The sequence below is a fragment of the Lepidochelys kempii genome, chromosome 20, assembly GCF_965140265.1.
Source record: "Lepidochelys kempii isolate rLepKem1 chromosome 20, rLepKem1.hap2, whole genome shotgun sequence".
NCBI lineage: Eukaryota > Metazoa > Chordata > Testudines > Cheloniidae > Lepidochelys > Lepidochelys kempii.
The window spans coordinates 3,919,821-3,925,839 of NC_133275.1; positions in this window are offsets into that span (position 1 = coordinate 3,919,821).

Consider the following 6,019-nt stretch of genomic DNA (forward strand, 5'->3'; position numbering starts at 1 on the left):
AACCGTTCTCCTTGAAAGATGAGCAGCCAGGCCTGCTTTCTCCTTCGCCGCGCGCCCCAGCCTTATCGCATGAGCAAAGCACCACGGTTTGCTCCCCTCAGGGACAGGAGCTTTCCAAAGACCCGAGTGGACGGATAGTGGAAAATCCCTTTGGCCCAGGCTGGGATCAATGGGGGGGCAGGCTCTTTCTCTGAGCTGCAGGCCCCACAGCTGTAAAGCCAGGGGTAATCATCCTTCCCGTCTCCCACCATTTGTCTCTTCAGTCTTGGGCAGGGACTGTCTCTCATTCTGTGACTGTGCAACACCTGACACGACAGGGCCCGTAGGCTGCCCGGGAGTCAGCCGCAGAGCTAGGAATCCAACTCAGGTCCCCGGCCAGAGCACAGCCCACTAGGCCATCCTTCCTACCTGCTGCTCCCTTCCCAGAGCCTCTGCCTCCATGTCTGCCCCTTCCTAGCTCCGGGCCTCCCTGGGGACAGGGGACCGTCCTTGCTGCAAAGTGCCCGGCACGTTGCGGGCCCTGCCGCAAACCAGCTCACGAAAGCTCATGCTCAAATAAATTGGTTAGTCTCTAAGGTGCCACCAGTCCTCCTGTTCTTTTTGCGAATACAGACTAACATGGCTGTTACTCTGAAACGAATCAGGAGCGTTCAATGATTAATTACACGCCCAGCTCCAGCTGCAGGGTGTCTCCCACTCCCCCTAGGCTGGGGGGCAGGTGGTCACAGCTGGACCCAATCGAACGAGACGCTCCATCCCAGAAGAGACGAGTGGGGCAGGGGGGAACATGGTGTCCCAAGAGCTAGCTGATAAGGCTGAGGCAACCTGCCACCGCCCTGAGGCCAGCTTTTCAGCACCACGAACAGGGCCCTGGCTGGCTCTAGTGGAGAGAAATAGCTGGAGAGTTCCAGGGCTGCTCTTTGCTTGTTTGCATTCAGAGGTGCGTCCCTCCTGGGGACTCTGCAGAGAGTTGGTTTTACGCTGCCTCCCGATGATTCCTTTCTGGCTCTCCTGTGCCGGAATCGGAGTGGAGGCCGCGTCCTCAGCCGGGGTCCTGCCCAGGGGTGGCGAGTTGTATGGGCCCGTGGTGCCTGGGGTCCAGCAAATTCAGGGCCCGGGGGGCCTGGTTCCACCAATGTTTGGGACTCCAACACTCCCTCCCACACCCCCTTCTGCACCCCAACCCACTGTCCCAGCCCAGAGCCCGCACCCAGCACCCAAACTCCCTCCCAGAACCTGCACCCCAAACCCCCTCCTGCACCTCAACCCCCTGCCCCAGCTCAAAGCCTGCACCCAGCACCCAAACTCCATCCCAAAGCCTTAGGCAGGTGGGGGGGGGCGGGACTTGGACCCCTTCTGGGCAGCACCAAAAATTATACAAACATGCCACCCCTGGTCCCGCCACAGGACAAACATCCACTCCTGTCACGAGTGGGCAGAACTCAGCTGCAGACGGTGCATCCCACGTTGTTCCACGCATGGGGGTGGGGGCTGCAGATGAACATCTAGCAAAACAGCACCTTTATTTGATGATTTACTTGGGGATTGGTCCTGCTTTGAGCAGGGGGTTGGACTAGATGACCTCCTGAGGTCCCTTCCAACCCTGATCTTCTATGATTCTATTCACGATTCATAAACTAGGTGTGTTATGGCAGCGCCTTGGGACCCCAAACGGGGCCCTGCTGTGTCCAGTGCTGTACGGCCGTGTGACCACCGAGACAGACCCTGCCCCCAGAGAGCTCATCAGTCCTTTTCTGGAATGGCTAATTACAAACCAATTGGCTGCTGATTGGCTGGCCTCCTCTGATGTATTATTAAATTAGTGCCAATGATAATTATTATCACAGTTGCACCTCTGACCCTTCTGTGGCCTCTCTGAGCGCACCCCCCACAAACGCCGTCACCTCTCCTGGGGTGAAATTCCTAGAGCGGGCGCTGGACTGGCCCACCCTGTGCATCCACCGTGCTTTTCCCAGCAGGTCCAAGCGGGCTCAGGTCTCGGGGCCCCCTGCAGCGCTCTGTGGCCAGCAAGATCAAAGCATTGCTGAATTCTAACAGTAGGAATGAAGCGTAACGTGAGAGGGGAAAGGATTGGCAAACAGCAAGTATGCAGATCTGCCTTCCCTAAGGTCCTGGGATGATGGGCCAGGAAGGTCTAGCTTCTTCAGCAGGTATTAGCCTGGACAGCCACCCATCAACAACCCCACTGCCATCCTCTGAAAAAGGGAAGGGCGTCACTATTCATCCCGCCGGATGTCCTTTTGCTCTGCTGGTTTCCACCCAAACTCAGTTTTGTAGCTCAGCTGGAGCAAAGAATCATTAAGAAAGGGATAAATAATAAGACAGAAAACATCATATTGCCTCTATATAAATCCGTGGTAACATCCGCATCTTGAATACTGCGTGCAGATATGGTCGCCCCATCTCAAAAAAGATATATTGGAATTGGAAAAGGTTCAGAAAAGGGCAACAAAAATTATTAGGGGTATGGAACGGCTGCCGTATGAGGAGAGATTAATAAGACTGGGGCTTTTCACTTTGGAAAAGAGACGACTAAGGGGGGATATGATAGAGATCTAGAAAATCATGACTGGTGTGGAGAAATAAGGAAGTGTTATTTACTTCTTCTCATAACACAAGAACTGGGGGTCACGCAATGAAATTAATAGGCAGCAGGTTTAAAACGAACAAAAGCAAGTATTTCTTCACACAACGCCCAGTCAACCTGTGGAACTCCTTGCCAGAGGATGTTGTGACAGGCAAGACTATAACAGGGATTGAAAAAGAACTAGACAAGTTCCTGGAAGGTAGGTCCATCAATGGCTATTAGCCAGGATGGGCAGGGATGGTGTCCCTAGCCTCTTTGCCAGAAGCTGGGAATGGTTGATAGGGGATGGATCACTTGATGATTCCCTGTTCTGCTCATTCCCTCTGGGCACCCGGCATTGGCCACTGTCGGAAGACAGGACACTGGGCTAGATGGACCTTTGGTCTGACCCAGTCTGGCCATTCTTACTTAAAGAGATAGAATCCTCCCCGCTAACAGCCTGGACAGCATCTTTTAACAACCCTGAAGCATTTACCCCCCAGTAGCAGGTCGAGCAGTTGTTTCACTTCCTGATGGGATTTTCTTACCACCCCCGACCCCTCTGCCGCCCCATTAAAACTGAACCAACATCTTCATACAGGAAACACCCCAGTGACCTGGTCTCAAACGACGTTCCTACGTTAGTACAGAGCAACCCAAATGATCAAAAGCCCCATGGTATTATTATCACCAGGGGGTCGTGGTGCCAAGATTTCCTTCCCAACTGCCAAAGTTCCCAACTTTCTTTCTGTTTGAGACACGCCCCGATCACAGGCTTTAAGTAAAAACATCCGTGATGGGGTATAGACTCCCCACTCCAATCCTGGCTCTGAGAGGGTTAATGCAGACCTGAGAGGCCAATTAACCAACCTGGCGAGTGGCCAAGGACTAATTAAAGATGAAGCCTGGCTGGGGAAGGAGCTGGGTGGTGACTAAAGGGAGCACAGATGAGAAGGAGAGAACGCTGCAGTCCCTGGCTTGGAGGTAGAGAGCAAAGAACCCAGAGCCAGGGAAGAGGATGCCCAGGGGGAGAGCTGGCCTGGGAGCTCCTCTCCTGAGTGGGGAGGCTAGGAGAGAAACGCAGCTGTCACTGGGGTGGAGTGACCTCCGATGAAAGGGCAGGACCGGCAAAAGGCTGAGGCCTGCTGACAGGCTATGGCAGGAGAGAGTCTGGGGGCAGGTTATGGGTTATAGGATCCCTGGACTGGAGCCCAGTACAGTGAGAGGGCCTGGGTTTCCCTCCAGCCACTGGGGAAGCGGGTGGGAGGCCCCTGGGAAGGGGGAAAGGATTGAGGGACTGGGGGACTGCAGGGCCCCCAGTCAGGGCTGAAGACCTTTTGTAAGGACATTGGACTTTCTGTTACCCCAGAAGGGGTGAGCCCAAGTTGGAAGGTTGAGTCATGAGAAGAGGCAAGACCATCCCAGGGCTGAAGTGGCCGTCTGCCGGAGGAGTTCAGCTCAATGAGGAAAACGCTGCCGTGCCACGCCCAGCCATGAGGGGGCGCTCTGTTGATAAGCCCACAAAAGCATAAGAGCCAGCAAGACTAAACTAGCCGAGTTCATCATTTCCGTAGCTCAATCGACAGAAGGTTTGCCAAACTGGACCCGCCCACTGGCCCATCCAATATGGTATCCTGGCCAATCCCCTGATGGATGCAAACTTTCCAGAATGCTACTGGGCTAGTAATATAGTCCTGGGATGGGGGGCTCCTTCGTGACACCAAAGTGAAGACATGGAAGCTGTGATCCAAGCCCTGGGGTTTAAAGCTCAGAGAGCAAACGGATTCCAATAGGGTTCTTTTTTTTTTTTTTTTTTTGGCAAATTAAGGTCAAAGCCATCAATCGTTTATAGAAAGGAAGGAAATTATTCCAACTACCTTATCAAAATGCAGGGAAACGATATTAGCTGGGCCCATAATGAAGTCATAGCATGTGACCCTTTGGATATTATCCTGAGATAATACTTGGGAATTGAGAAATTAATGACCTGCAAATATAACTGGTTTCACTGGCCACTTTGGGCTAACAATACCTCCACAGAGTCATTTGGCCTGGGGGATGAGTTATCTATGGCTGGGTGTCTGGGGAGGCCTTTTTCTTGGCTGTAACTATAAAATTCCAGACACAAGCCCTAAATTAGTGAAGTGGCTTCCTGTGCAAATCCTGCCCTCTGAGACCTTCCTGCTACAGGACAGAATGTAAATTCCAAGTGTCAAGGGAATCAAAAGAAAAACAACAAGATTTGATAGAGGGACAATTTAGGATTGTGTGAATTCCAAGGTTTGCAGGGGTCCTTAATGCGTGGGGGTCATTACAATGCAACGTGACACTATGCCACTCAATGCAGTGCTAGGCAACACAACACAATACAGTGCAACTCAACACAATGCCATGCAATGCAACACAGCACACTGTGGTGAAACACCATACCGTGCCATGTAACACGACAACGAAACACAACATCAGACAATGCAATGCAACCCAACCACTGTACGGTGTTGGGTTGCATTGCATTGAGTGGCGCTGTTTCATTGCATTGCGTGAAGCACAATATTCTGCCATGTGACATGACACAATGAAACATAACGCCATGCAACGCAACGCAACACAACACACTGCAATTCCACACAGCACAATGCAACACAACACAGCATAATACAACGCCCCAGGTATAACACAGCCTAAAACAAGAAATGGGGGGGGGGAAAAGACCCACAACTCTAAAAGGGCTTATCAGTTTCACCCCAGATTTTATTTTAAAAACCTTCCTTTATAGTAGTGACTACACATGGGCAAGTTTAGCTTTTGCCAGAGAGAGTGGAAACGAGGATGAAACTGTATTTTAGGCTGGCCTATTTCTTTCATCTTTAACGAAAGTGTCAGTAGGGTGGTTGGCAATTGCTGTGTTTTGATTGCGAGTCTTGCAATATTGGGGATTTTTCTTGAAGTCCCAGCTCCTGGAGCCAGACACTCACACGAGAATCCCAGCTTTCGTATTTGAAAAAGGGCGGCCTGAAAACCTGCCCCGAGTGTGACCCTAAAGGCTCAGAAACCCCGAAGAAAACTAAAAAGAAACCCAAACTGACTAGTTTTTAAAACAATCTCATGATTTCTAAGCCAATCTCACGATTTTGGGGCCTGACCCATGGTGTTTGGAGACGTATGGCTAGCCACGCTGCTCAGCACAAATGTGAATATGAGAACGGCCAGATTGGGTCTGACCCGTGGTCCATCTAGCCCACTATCCTGTCTTCCGACAGTGGCCAGTGCCAGATGCTTCAGCGGGAATGAACAAAACAGGGCAATTATCAAGTAATCCCTCCCCTGTCATCCAGCCCCAGCTTGTGCTCATCAGAGGCTTAGGGACACCAAGAGCGTGAGGTTGCATCCCTGCCCATCTTGGCTAATAGCCATTGAGGGACCTATCCTCCA